The sequence below is a fragment of the Mesocricetus auratus genome, unplaced genomic scaffold, assembly GCF_017639785.1.
Source record: "Mesocricetus auratus isolate SY011 unplaced genomic scaffold, BCM_Maur_2.0 Super-Scaffold_100023, whole genome shotgun sequence".
In the NCBI taxonomy this organism is placed as follows: Eukaryota; Metazoa; Chordata; class Mammalia; order Rodentia; family Cricetidae; genus Mesocricetus; species Mesocricetus auratus.
The window spans coordinates 7,603,005-7,617,928 of NW_024429204.1; the positions used below are offsets into that span (position 1 = coordinate 7,603,005).

The 14,924-nt window shown below is 39.5% G+C and overlaps 1 protein-coding gene and 1 long non-coding RNA gene across 9 annotated transcripts in view; one reads left to right on the plus strand and one right to left on the minus strand.

Annotated features, from left to right (window-relative positions):
* The window catches only part of Angpt1 (angiopoietin 1), a 414,397-nt gene that overhangs the window by 50,637 nt on the left and 348,836 nt on the right, over positions 1-14,924 (minus strand). The window lies entirely within an intron of this gene.
* LOC121133679 overlaps positions 105-14,924 on the plus strand; it is a 49,423-nt gene continuing 34,603 nt past the window's right edge. For both annotated transcript variants that reach the window (XR_005870635.1, XR_005870636.1), the window contains exon 1: positions 105-4,959. This is a non-coding gene — a long non-coding RNA (uncharacterized LOC121133679). The remainder of the gene's footprint in view (positions 4,960-14,924) is intronic.

Here is a 14,924-nt window from a genome sequence, read left to right on the forward strand (position 1 = left end):
AGGTTTCTAAATAGGCTTATAAACTGTTTAGTACTTTTTTTTCTGGCCAGGGTCTCTCTATGTAGCCCTGGATGTTCTGGAACTCATTCTATAGACCAGACTGGCCAAGAACACAGAGCTCTGCCTGCCTCTGCTTCCTGAGAGCCAGGATTAAAGGCGTTCACCACCAGAGCCTGGCTACTGTTTTGTACTTTCAAAGTCTAGTTGTTTTGAAACCTTTGGATTTGGTTTTTAAGAAAATGTCTAGAAATTCTTCAGACTAAACCCACAGAATTAGTTCTTTAAACACCTATATTACATTTGATGTTTAAATTCTTTCTTCAAAAAGTGCTTTTCACCATGCGAGATATTATACCATTGAAACCCAAATTAATAATGAATTCTTCAATGAGAAAAGTCTTATTTTATTAAAAGAGATTCACTCATTTTAAAGTTCTCATTAATGAAATCAAAATACAAACTGACCATATAATAACTCTTGGCTAACAAGTACTGATGCATAAAACATGAATGATTTAACATTTTCTAACAAATGCATATTATCTCATGATTGGTTTCATCTAATTAAGAAATTTTATAATAACTATATTTTCAGTCACTTTCATTCACAGTGTTCCTACATAATAAAAACATCAAATACCCACCATGAGTATCTGCTATTAAATAGATCTGAAAAGTGTGGAAAGGATATAAAATACTGGCTTGAGTTAAGTGGAATTAAATAACAGTTATCCTTTTATAAGTGATAGGCAATCTAATATTTGTAGAATAAGTTATGTTAGTGTAAATATTTTAAGCTGTTAAACTGCTAGATTATGTTTCGAGAAATTAAGGTAGTTGTGTCAGACATTTTGCCATAATGTAAAAATTAAAGTGCGTAGAGTTCATCATTTTATATTGGACTAATGCTTGTGGTAATGGTTTTGCAAAGTTATGTTTAAGCACTGCTTATCACAAACTACAAAGTCAACACAGAGTAAGGACACGCAATGCAAGGTTCATACGACAGTGAAGAGGTGTTTTTTTGTTAAACGTATGCAAAGAACCATTTAAAACAAATAGGTAAATGCTTACCGAACAGCCATTTTTAATGACACTGGGCCCAAACCAACAAAACAGTTTGCTAGGTTTTGCTTAGAATAACTACATGGTCCGTTAGTTTTCAAAATCAATTGTTCCTTAAACACTCAATACTTGGTCCCTTCTTATGTGTAAAGGTGAAAAATATCTCCACTAAGTGCCCCGAATAGGAATAATGGAAAAAAGTACTAGCTGAAATTCATGATGGCATAAGAGGATGAAAAAAAAAACACACAGGAAAATGTGGTGAGCCCACTGGGGAAACTCATTTTTCTTCTCAGGGTGAGAGAAGAAGAAAGTCATTTATCTAAGAAGAAAATGTTTCTCACACAGAGCACACTACTTCCTGCGGTTTCTAGGGGAACACATTCCTCTCCCTCCTTCCTCCCTCCTGCACGCCCTTTCCTTCTCCACTTTAGGAAGATGTGGGTGAGGGAAGGGGCTTTCTGTGGTCAGAGACGGCTGTTCACACACATTTTCAGAAACAGGAAGAAGGGAAAGGTTGGTCATTATCTCCCTTTGTGGAATTTGTGTCAGTATTGTCTCAATTAGTGCTATAAATTCTCTGCGTGGGAAAATATACTTTGGTTAGACTATAAATTTTTTTGTTGTGGTGGTAACATGTGTAACATAGATACTTGGTTTGATATCCATTTGAATCAACATTTTCTTTTGAAATCTGACAGATCCTTTCTTCATATGATGCATTTTCCCCAAAAGACTGAAGTGCTTCCTCTAAATTATTAATTATCAGTTTTAATTTTAAAACTTTGTTTTAGGCTACATTTTAGAGTGTTAAAACTTGAAAAAAAATGAATTTAATTTAGAAGATTCATCCACAGCTTATCTCTAGTATTTTTATTTTATAGTGTGGTTTAAAAGAGAGTCCATCTCTAAAGGTAGTTTGAATTCCAGGATGTTTGTTAAAAATCAATCTATAATGTGAAGTAATCATAAATATTTCTGAGGTCGGTATGTCAATCACAAACAAAACAGAATGGAGCATGATGACACTGTAGAAACAGTAGTTATTACTATTGATGCAATAATGGTGAAAATACTGATAATAGAAAAGTTACATTCCCATTCACTTTTCTGACTTAAATAAGACCAGAACATAGAAGTCCACAGGGCTGGAGTTGCTGTGGTCATTCTCCCCTCAAGTTCCAACCCTGAAGCTTACTAACTCCAGGGAAGCTAAACGTACCTGGTCATTTGTAAGATTTTATTGATTTGACTTCTTAAAAAACTTAACTGCCTTATTGCATTCATTGACACAGCTGTAATGAAGGAAGTAATTTCATAATATGCCATAAGCTTTGTCTAATAGTAAAGATTCAAAGATTATTCAATATTAAATGATAATATCGTGATGCATAGACAATATATAATTTGTTAATGTTTGCATAACTTCACTGCTAAGTACCAGTGTGTTGTGAAATTCAGCATCCTGCATGGATAAGTGGTGAATATTTTAAAGCTCAGAAAGACAATCAAAGAAGATGAATTTGCTGAACTTCACAAGTGTCGTGAACAGTGACAGACTGTTCAGAGAGGATATTTAATTAGGCCAGTGAGCCTGGAGGAGCGTGATAAATAACAACAGGACACAGGATAATCTATAGAAGAGGCTCTAAAAGACATCAGTCAGCCAGAGCTGCGGAAAGACTTAGAAACTGGCTCAAGGTCTAAGGTCTTTGTCTATCTTTTAAAGACTTGAAACGTCATGTAAAAGCAGACTGAAGTGAAAGCATGAATTGAAACGTTGACCACTGTACCCGAAGGTACTTCTTTGACTATTATCTTTTCCTCTCCTAATCTTTAGTTTCCAATGGGGTTATCTTTCTTTCCTCTGAGTCCCATTTTCTGCACAGTGTATCTCAAATTTCACACTTTTTTGTTTAAAGACTGCATTTCACTCTGGTCTTCTGTCACTCCTTATACACAACCTATTTATAACCACTTGGATTTCTAAGAGGATCCAAGCAACATAGCCTGTGTCCTTCTTGCCAGTCCTTTGTTTATCAGAACTCACTGTTTTCTCTCTTTCCCTCACCTTTCTCGCTGAATTCTTACAACCCCCTTTCTCTTTCTCTAAGCTCATTGGCTACTTCTTCCTTATTGGTTCATTTGCATGCCACATACACTTCGATGCACACCAGCATTCCATTGTTGATATTTACCATTCCACATTATCTATCATGGCTTCAGAGTCCTACAGAGATGGTTACAATATAAGAACACTCTTTAACTTCCTATTTTCTTTCCTCTTGATTTCATGCTTCTTATTCCTATTCATCTTTAGTTTTTATATACCTTAGGCTAGCCAGTCTGTGAAACGCCATTTTCTCTTACTGATCTCTTTCTTCTTCTGGTGATCATCAGTGAAAAATTAGCAGTCATGAGTAATAATAATAGTAGTAGTAATAAAGCAATTAGCCAATGGATTTTATAATTATTTTTTCTACTTCTAGTCTTTTCTTATTAATTAATAAATTCAACGCATAGTGATTCAACACCTCCTACATGTAAAATTTTGTCTAGGCAATAAAGATACAGACATAAGGACTGTCAAAAATGCCCTTAACGAGATTCCAGCCTGAGGGCAGAGAGATCTATTATAGCAGTAGATCGTTCACAATAGTTACATCTAATGACAGTTTCTCAACAGCATAAAAGTCAGCTCACACTGGCATAAGACATGATCAGGTTTCCAACAGTGTGACCAGAAATGTGTTCCTTTATCTTCCTCATGAGTCACATTTGTTGGTTCTCTACCTGGTCACAAGATGGCTGGCAAGAGCCTTCTAGGGCTATAGTATTACCAGTGTAAACAGAGTATCAAAAAAAGAGAATGCAAATCATTGTTATCCTAAAGACATATGTCAAGTGCATTGAGGGCTCTCGGCGAGAATGCACTCCATCTGCCAAGCAGACTCAGGAAGGCTGCCTCCAAGAGATAACACTTAAAATAATAAAACCTGCGGAACAGCTTACCGGAGGTAAAGTTTAAGAGCCAGGCATGTCAGTTCAAAGCCTTCGCTCAGGCAGATATCAGCAATAAATCTAGAAAGTCTTGGGAAAGAGGCATTACTCATTCTTTTCACTTAACCTTATCTGTACAGCCCCATCTTTGTCATCTAAAGGGAAGAAGAGGAACATGAGCAGGTGCATGTCTGTCTGTCACCAGGCGTGACAGCCAGCAAGCAACTGGGAGCGGAGACGAGCAACTGTTGATGGTTTCTTGCGATTCTCTTCATTTGACCAAGTGCTACCAGCCCAGATGGTATGCCCACCACCCAGCTGACATCAGGGAAGAAGGGTCATGAAAGCTGAGGCAGAGGGTCACTTCAATTCAGATGAACCTTCGAGAGAAAACTTCCTGGAATGTGGGCTTATTAATTCTTAATCTCAGCCACCCTAGAGAACACGGAGTGCCATTAGCCCCGCTCCAGAGACAAGGCAACACACTGCCTCTTCCTCCTAGCCACCTCATAATAACTTGCTACAAGAAATCAATGGCATTTCATTTTGAAGACTGCTGTGTGGCGAATGGTTCAAAGCTTTTCCAGTTTTGCAAATATTAGATTACACATGGATAACATTATCTGTTCGGTGGAATTTTCTGAGCCAACATCATTAGGGAGATCACCGCATTTGGAATTGACCTAAATCTGTGATTTCAACAGGTCACTGAGGTTCAGCGAGCATAAGGAGAAGTAAAAATGGCAAACTTGACAGGAGCCAAGCATGCTCCCAACGTGATTGATTTGAGCCTCTGCTTCCCGGCCAGGTGTGGGGACATCTTAAGGAAAGCCCACTTTGAAGACATTCCCCAGAAATGGAAATAACTTACAGGGACTTTCAGAAGAGGAAAAGGTACTTCTTTGCATTAACAAGGGTGGGAAACAAATGTACAGTTTACAGGAAATCCACAGTTCAGTATTTTGTAGATGTAGACAAGAAGATGAAAGATCCTTGCCAGTGATGCTATAGTATATGCACAAATATGCAAAGATACAAGAATACATTGAAATTTCCTATTAATTTTTTTCCATTCATTTTATATCCTAACTGCTGTTTCCCCTCCTTCCTCTCCTCCTGCTCCCTCCCCCCATCCACTCCTCCTGTTGCTGTTCAGAAAAGGGTGTCAACAAAGCTTGGCATATAAAGCTGAGGTTAAGATGATACCTTTCCCCCTGCATCAAGGCTGGGCAAGGCAACCAAGTAAGGGGCATGGGTTCCCACAAGCCAGCTCAAGCATTAGGCACAGGCCCTGATCCCACTGCTAGGGGTCCCACAAATATACCAAATAACACAGCTGTCACACACATGTAGAGGTAGGTCGGTTCCATGCAAGACCCCAGCTGTCGTGCAGAGTCTGTGAGCTCCTATGAGGCCAGGTTATTTGTTTTTCTGGGTTCCCTTTATTCTTAGAAGTCGTATGGTATATTTGTCATGTCTAAAATGCACATTCAAAGGTAAATATCTGTGGATTAGCAGCTTGTGTTAAAAATTTAGCCTACTGAAAACTGGATATATCTATATGTATAGATCATAAATGCTCTTAATACGAAGTCTGAATTAATTTAGCTAATATTTTTTTCACACAGTGTCTCTGACATCAGCATAAGGTAATTCAAATCTGAATATTATTTACTTACTACGTTATCATCTCAATTGGTATATTTTGAAACAATGAACTGTTTAACCTTTATCTGAAATATTAAGATTACATATTATATAATTTTTAAACTCATATATTTCCACACTAGTGCTATAATAATCATAATCAAATCAACTGCTTTACTTGGGTGTTTCATTCCATCCCCGTAGACATCCCACAAGAAGTTTGGGGGTATATTATTCACGTAAACCGAGGATCAATGATGCGATTTAATCTCATTAAAACTTGTAAGTGGCAATGCTCAGTGACTACACTGATGACCGACGCGGCTGTGCTTTGCTGGCTTCTGGTGTCAGGCCAAGCTGACATGAAACTCCAACAGACCATCTGACATAGACACCCCATAACAGCAGTTCTCAACTGCAGAGTCCCACACAGGCCTTAGTTCTGAAGTCACGTGGGCTTCTCTCACGGAAGCAGGCCACCCAGAGAAGTGGTAAGAGGCGGACGTGACGGATGTGGACTTGAGGATAAAAGGGAGCCCCAGGCAGCAGAATTGACCATGAGACGGGAATTCTCATCAGAAATGTGCATCTGAGATGATCCACAACTTCAAAAGCTAATGGGATTAGGAATAAGAGGTCCCTGGAGCTGGGCCTAGGGTTGGGAGACACAGCTCAGTGCCTGGGAAGCAGTCTTGCATGCATGAGGCTCCGTGTTTAAGCAGCGCTACAGGAGGACCTCTAGTATCGTGGCGTGGTTTTTAATATGAAATTAGCATGCCACATAGGTCTAGTGTAGTTTGGTTGGTTTATCTGAGTACGTCCTCCAATGGCCCTCTAGATTTTTCACATGAGTTATTTCATATTAATGTATATTCACTTATCCGATATGGAAATAAGAGTAGAACAAAAATATTTAGCTAAAATTTAAAGCGGAGCTGTAACTTTGTTTAATGAAGTAATCAGTCATTTTTCATAAACTCCTTTTTCCGTGTTTTCTCTTCGGGAACCCTACAGGCAGTTATGAATGCTGTGTGACCCCTGCCATTTGTTCAGAAGGTCACTTCATTAGCAGAGACATTTCAGGTTTCATGTGTGTTAATTTCCCATGTAATGCTTTCAGCCTGGCAGAACTGTATTGATTTTACACGAGAGCCTTTCCCCACATGTGGGAAAGCTTAAAAGGCATATTTTTATGCTCCGTTATGAGTGGACAAATAACTGATTTCAGAAAAAAAAAATCTATTAAAATGGAATGAAAGTCCCCAGGCAACGCTGTACGCACCGAGAGTCGGTGCCAGATGCTTCTGAACGCTGGGACACCAGGAAGTCTTCAAGGTTTTAAAGAAAGTAAGGGCTGATGGTCACCATGTGACTGTCACTTCACTGCCTACACTTGTGATATAATAAACCTGAGTTCTTGACTGTTCATTCAGGCTGTATGTGGGACTCCAATGTGTTCACAGGGCTTCCTGAGGCTTTAGGGGAAGACAGGGAATAGACTGATTCAAACCACAAAGAGGGTCAGATGGTCTAGGACACCGGGCAAGCACTTAGATGTGTGGTATTTTATATTAAATTACCTGGCAGCCGTGCTAGACCTAAACCTGATGTCCCAGGTTCTGATTTTTCTATCTGTGCCACTCTGTACTGCCCTCCGGATGGCATACCCTATAGCTGCTCCAAGAAACCCTGAAGGGAACATCAAACCTTGACATTTGGCGTTTGAGAGTTAATTATGGTTGAGAATTGCTGTGTGTATGTGTGTCTACAAGGTTAAATATCTGGCTATACTTCTTTTCACAACTGCATTTCTTCTACCTAAAGCTGAATTTAGGCTCATGTTCATGGTTATTAAAGAACTCATTCTGATGTGCAATCATAATATTAATACTTAAATAGTAATATAGATTCACGTAAAATACATCAAATTTTTATAAGGAGCTGAAATGCTTAATCACTGTTGTTATTTTGTTATTATTAGTGTGTGTTTGGTTGAGTGGGTATGCACAAGTGCATGTGTGTGTGTGTGTGCGCTACAGCATGTGTGCACAGTTCAGACAATAACCCTCAAACACCAGTTCTCTCTGTCACTGTGGGATCAAGGGATTGAAGTCAGGTAAAAGGGATTATACACTAAATTCCTTACTCACTCAGCCATTCTGTCATGCCTTAAAGTTTTTATGGATTACTAGGGTTTTAAAGATATTTTGTAGTTGACTTTGAGAAAAATCTTATGCTAAAATGTATGTATTTAAAGCTAAGGGTGTATAGTGTAATGTGTCTCACATTTTACCCTACAAGTCATAAGATGTTTACCCGTTGAATTGTTACATAACACTAATGAAGACTTTTTCTCTTGGAGTCATTATAGGTGTCAAGTCCTATGCCTAACTAATGTGTGTGCCACAGTGGAACCTAGATTCATAAAATAGCTATAGAATTTGATTTGTGTGTGATTGAGTCCAAGAAATGATCAGTTGAGGCTCTAGACATACTATTTGTGCTTCACTGCCTGGACTGAGCAAGCTATAGGAGTACCAGGGAACCAGGAATGGAGTCTTTTCATTGTTATGTTGGAACATAAAGGGAACTCTTTAAAAAAAAAAAACAAAAACAGCCATTTTATTGTAGAAAAGCCCAGTCCTAGCTCGAACCAAGAGATATCACTTTGCATATAGTTCACGAGGTTTCTGAAGTAGAAACTAATTCTAAAAGAGAAGCACAAAGCTCCAAATCTCCCTCAGAAGATGTGGTTTATAAACAGTTCCTGGATGAGGTCAACAACTGTAGTTTTTAATTTTGTTATCACTAGCTCAGCTCTCCACTCTTCAACCCCCCTCCTTTATTTTTTAATAGAAATTACGACTTTTCAAAAGGCAGATAACACGCTTCATCTGAAAGAAGAACCACACTATGTCAAAAAGTAAACAGCCACTTTCCCCTTAAGCTACTCTGCTTTCTGGAAGGAAGTGCGAGATAGCGTGGTTCATTTTACGGAAATTGTATGTATGTTTGACATGTAATTCTCTGTCAAGATAAAGCATTTCCCCCACTAAATGGGACCAAGTGCTTGCTATAGCATGCAGCCAATGACTGTTTATTTTCCTTTCTCTTTCCACCTAATGGTAAATTGTGCATTCCAAGTGATCAGAAAAAAAAATCAAACGTTTCACTCAGTCAATGAGAGTGCTATTTCCTATTTCACCAATATTTATCCGACTGGCTTTCAGAGACTTTTAATTTCCTCCCACTACTTGCTATGCTCTCAGAGTCATTCTGAACTCGAGAGACACACAGTTCAAACTATCCCATCTCTTGACTGGGTGATTTACTTCAAAAACTCAATAGACTCCACACAGGAGGTAAATTCCTTGCAGATGGTGGACTCTGCAGCCCTGGGAAGGAAATGGATGCTTCTTCCATCCATCCACCTTTTTGAAGAAGGCCAGAAGACTGACAGTAATGCTCACACCATTGTAGTCAGCCCCTGGGAAGGGCACTTCAGCCCAAATAATGCAGAGCAATGATCACTTGGTCTTCTCAGTCAATATAGCTCTCAGATCACGTGAAAGAATTCTCTAAGGAGCCTCCCTTGGGAGGTTCCTATAACATGTAATGTGAACTTCTTAGTAAGGGACTGAGGATATTACTATGCCCGTGTCCTCTGCATTTATTCTTGTTTCCTTTCTCTCCTATATACTTGCCAACCCAAGACTTGCCTACCCTTTAGCGTTTACGCTTCTTCTTGGATATAGGTGGTCTTCCATCTGTGCAAGCCACCATCGTATCCCAACTCCAAAATCTCTTTATGCAGTGAATAAAGGGGGTGGGGGTGGGGTTAAGACACCACTCTCAACTACTCCCTTGCCTTGTCATACTGTTCACTGATAATTTGCTGGTGTTATTTTCTTTCCATTTCTTCGTTTTCGATTCCACTTTACATTCCCACCACCGTTCCCCCTCTCATCCACCATCACCTCCTCCCACCCTTCCTCACCTCCCCCCAGGTCCACTCCTCACTGCTAAGGGCTCCCATGAGAAGCCTGGGAAGAGAAAAGAGGTGACATCTACAGGGCAAATGGGGCACGGGCGCGGGGGAGGGGGGGCGGTAAGGAGAAGGGGAAGGGGAATGACAGCAGGAGGGAACTAGATGACCTAGGCGAGGAGGGACACAGTGGAAAAGCAAAGAAAAAGACATTTCTGTTTGTTTGGTTTGGTTTTTCGAGACAGGATTTCTCTGTATTGTTTTGGAGGCTGTCCTGGAACTCGCTCCGTAGACCAGGCTGGCCTCGAACTCACAGAGATCCACCTGCCTCTGCCTCCCGAGTGCCGGGATTAAAGGCGTGTACCACCAACGCCCAGCGAAAAAGACATCTTAATAGAGAGAGCCACTGTGGGCTTAGGGAGGAGCCTGGTGCTAGGGTAACTCCCAGGAATCCACAAGGAGGACCCAAAGAAAGGTCCTAGCAACAGTAGAGAGGGTTTTTTTAAAATATCCTCTATAAATACTTATGAGTTTGTATTTCCTGTCTTAGTTTGTTTGACTTTACACTTACTGTCTTATCCAAGGAGCTCATTACCTTGGTAAATAAATTCTCTGAAATTGCAAACAAAGGTGTGCCTGTTTAATTGTGCTCCGTTATACCACTCCCTGCTCTTCTTCAAATTCATAGCCTCCTGTTTCACTAATTGTCACTGCATGCATATGTATAATTAATATATATTACACACACACACGTCTTTTTGTTGATGTTGTTGTTGTTGTTGTTGTTGTTGTTGTTGTTGTTTTGGTTTTACGAGACAGGGTTTCTCTGCTTTGTTTTGGAGGCTGTCGTTCCAGCCCGGCCTCGAACTCACAGAGATCCGCCTGCCTCTGCCTCCCGAGTGCTGGGATTAAAGGCGTGCGCCACCACCGCCCGGCCACACACACATTTCTAAATAATGTGTTCAGTATGATAGTGTTACCTGTGTGTATGCTTTCAGAGAATTGTTTTTCTAAAATACAAAGACCATTCCCTCCCTTTACCGACAACTGTCGTTGAGTTAGAGGGGAAAAAAATCCTTCTTCCTTTCTCTCTCTCAAATTACCCCTTTTTACATCCTCTTCCTCTGTCTCAATCTTTATCCTAAGATTCAACCTGTTGATCTACATACACTAGTCCTATCCACATCCCTGTGCCTACTTGACAACACACATCTTATTTGTGCTCTCTGTGAAGAGCTGGTCAAAGACCATCATCCTCTATAGAGCCAGCCTACCTATGCTTTAACACTGGCTCCATTTTGTTCCAGGTATGAAGATACATTGGTCATGTTTCTAAGTTACCCATGGAAGTTACAAAATGTGCTAGCCTTAGTAACTCCTTCCTAATATTTTTGTGAGGAGACTTAATACCGATAAAGTTATAAAGTTCACACAGTACGAGAGTCACACTAAACATATAATAAAACCATTTGGAAAAGTCTGTAGGTGCTATATGGTACCTTTATTCTGTCCTGGTGATAACATTTTATGCGGTGTGTGTGTACATGTGTACATGCAGGTGTGTGTGCACTTTCATGTATGTGCAGATGCACACTCACATATGTATGTCAGAAGTCCACCTGCGTTTTCTTTCTCAGGTGTCATCCACCTTGTGTGTTGGGACAAGATCTGTCACTGATGTGAATTTTGCCAAGTACTTATCCTGTAGAGCCCAGGGGACTCACCTCTCCCTACCTTCCCAACATTGGGATTACAGAAGCTTGCCCCATGCCCAGCTTTTTCCCCATCTTTTCCAGGGAATCAGACTCAGGTCCCAATGTGCACACAGTAGGCCCTTTGCTGACTGGGCTTGCGCCCAGTTCTCCTTGCCATGATTTTAGTAGATGCTCTTCATTGGTGCTAGCAAACCTGGGTTTGTCACTGATGAAAAATTCAGGAACATAATTATCATTTAATTGGTTTCTATTAAACTCCAGTTTCCTAGAAGCCACTAAAATACTAAGACATACTGTTTCTTCCCAGGCATATGAACAATGTGAGGACATGTAGGAACTTAACAAGACTTTTTGCTACATAAAAACAAAAAGAACCATTATTCCCTGGAAGAGACTGTATTAAAGAGTAGTTTTGTTACAAAACTATTTTTGAAAGAACAGATAAAAATTCATGAATCACATTTTTGTACTGCAGGAATGCACTCCAAGCTGACTTGAACAATGTGATAATGAATGTGTGACTTCATAAATAGCCTAAATAGTGGTTCCTTTTTCAGTTTTTCATTTCTTTCCTCCTTTTTTCCCTTTTTACATTCTTTGCCATTAATTAAATAATCAAATTTATATTGTGATGTGGTTCCTATTGCTTCCAATATAGGTGGTGCCATTTAATCACCAGTGTATAGAAATGATGATTACTGGTGTCTACTGGTGATAGTCACGTGCTCAGTTGTGCACGCTAAAGCATTTAGAAACTGCTTCTGTGCCTCTGTCACTGTGAGTTTTTTTTGTTGTTGTTGTTTTTACGAGACAAGGTTTCTCTGTATTGTTTTGGAGACTGTCGGTCCAGCCCAGCCTCGAATTCACAGAGATCCGCCTGGCTTTGCCTCCCGAGTGCTGGGATTAAAGGTGTGCGCCACCACCGCCCAGCTAAGTGTGAGCTTTTTAATTGAAGCAATAGCTATGATCTACCAAAAATCATGAAGCAAGCCGCTAAGCTGTGACACTGTGATACCATGGAAGACAATATTTCTCAAGTGGGTAATGTGCCTAAGAATAAATGTGACCAAATGTTCGCAAAGACTACACAAAAATAAATGTGTTATCTGGAAGAGGATATGATGCAGGTTGAAATGACTACTGGCCTAAGACTCCATTGTTGCCTTCCCAATGCAAGAAGAAAGCTTGGTGGTTCATTCCTGAAATTTTGTTTCTTAGCAATATTTAGGGTAAGTGTTTCTTACACCATCATATGTTCTAGCATGAAAACACCGTGAAGTGGAAATGATTATTCTATGGAAAGATGTGTTTACAGTTTTGGGATCAAAAGAACTTCAGGGGAAGTTACATATCAACTCATTGTGTTCTAGACATACTTTGCCATGAAGCGGTGTCACGTAATTTTCATTTCTTTCTGGTAAAACCTATCAAATTGATTCCCATATATACTTGAACTATCCAATAGACAAGGCTCAGCTGTATGTATTTATGATGTCCCATGAACTCATTGGGTACAAGTTGTGACCCCATTTTAGCTAGACACCAGAAAACCGAGACTACAAGAAGCAGCTTGGATGGCTTTTAGGACTAAGTCTAGAGCACTGTGTTCAGTCATGCACTGATGAAATCCTGCTTGCAGACAATACTTAATGTTGGTTTAATTGAATTTTGTTCCTTGGGAGAGATAAACGGGACCAAAGCTTACTGCGGGATTTGTGTCATTGAGACTGGGTGTTTTGGTTTATATCAAGTATATCATTTCACTCTTTCCTTATCATGGGCAAGTTGGCAAAATTGTCTTGCCAAATATTTTCTACCTAACTATCAGACAGAGAAAACTCATCAAGAATGTATTCTTGTGGGTTGTACGGCACAGCATTTGAGATCATGCCCCAAATGACTGAATTACATTGAACCCAAAGTTAAAATGATTTTTTGTGAGTTGCACATAACTTGTTCATTATGATCCTGTTTGAACTTTCAGTATTTATTTGAGGAAATTTAATGTCATATTGTGGTATATTAAATTTTCAATATTTATATGCATATAAATTTAAAAGTGAAATAATTTCATATACTCATCTGATAAACATTAAACCTATATAACAAATAAATTTGGGGTCATAAAGGTTGGAAATGTGTTTCATAAGTAAAATAAAATCAAAGTTCTTCTAGTAACTTCTATTTAACTCAGCATTGTGGTATTTGCACCTTAAGATTTGAACGTACGGTAACTAAAGACTATGTATGACTCAAATGAATATATAAAGACAAAGAGGATTAACATCTTGGTAGGGATCATAGTGAGAGGCACCTCTGCTGTTGGACTCCTAAGAGAACTAAACTGGCCAGGATACTTAACTGAAATCAAAGGGGATACAAACCAGCAAGAGCCGGGCGGTGGTGGCACACGCCTTTAATCCCAGCACTAGGGAGGCAGAGGCAGGCGATCTCTGTGAGTTCGAGGCCAGGCTGGACCGACAGCCACCAAAACAATACAGAGAAACCCTGTCTCATCAAAACAAAACAAAACAAAAAAACAACAACAACAACAAAAAAAAAAACCAGCAAGAACAAAGTCTGCAGCTATGAGAGCGCAAAACTCAGTGGAGAATCAGACAGCCCTGCACAAAGTCTTAATTCTTATAGCCAAGACAAAATTTGTTTTATGGCTGCGCTGTTAAAATGAAGGACTATATTTGAAGTGTTAGTGTCAGACAAATCAGCCTGTGTTAGTATTGCCACCATTTTTCAGATGTTCTCATCATAGAGCAGACACTGAAACCTTTCCCATACCTAGAGTGGATGCTCAGGGTGGCTGATATTTGGTATCATAATTTCTCAATAAATGAACAAAGCAGACACTTGGTTACTGATATTGGAGTCAAACTTCAAACCAAGCAGAAAATTTAAAGCCACACTCCCTGCTTCTAACAGCTTAAAGACATGTTTATTAGACAAATACTGGCAGATAAAATTAAATTGTGATAAGGAGGCAGACATACGAGCTCTGTGAGAATCCCCAGTGCTGGACATTTCTAAAGCCATGCACAGAACACTACCCAATTCCATGTGCTTAAGTCCCTGGATGATAAGAAAAATGTGTTTTCAATCTTTCTCCCAATGTACTCATCTCAATATGAGAATAGATATATCTCATATTAATGCTTAATTTATAAATACTCATGAGCTCTATTAAAATTCCCTGGCAAAATCCTACCATGCTTTTCTTCCAATGGACTCTAGCTCGGGGTCTGGCAGGCTCTGTCTGATTAGCAGGTTTTTTCCTTCCCAATCACATTACTGAGCACACCCAAATGGAGCTCTCCAGACTCACTGTTTAAAACAGGGTTCTTTACAAAGTATCTCTGAAGCTTGTTTAGACTATCTAAAGGAGATACAATGTAAGGAAATGGAGTGTAGCAGAGAAATGTGAAATGTCTCTAAAACAAGATCACTCCGTGTAAAGTTATCTTGTGCATTCCTATCTATACATGAAAGTATGAAACAGA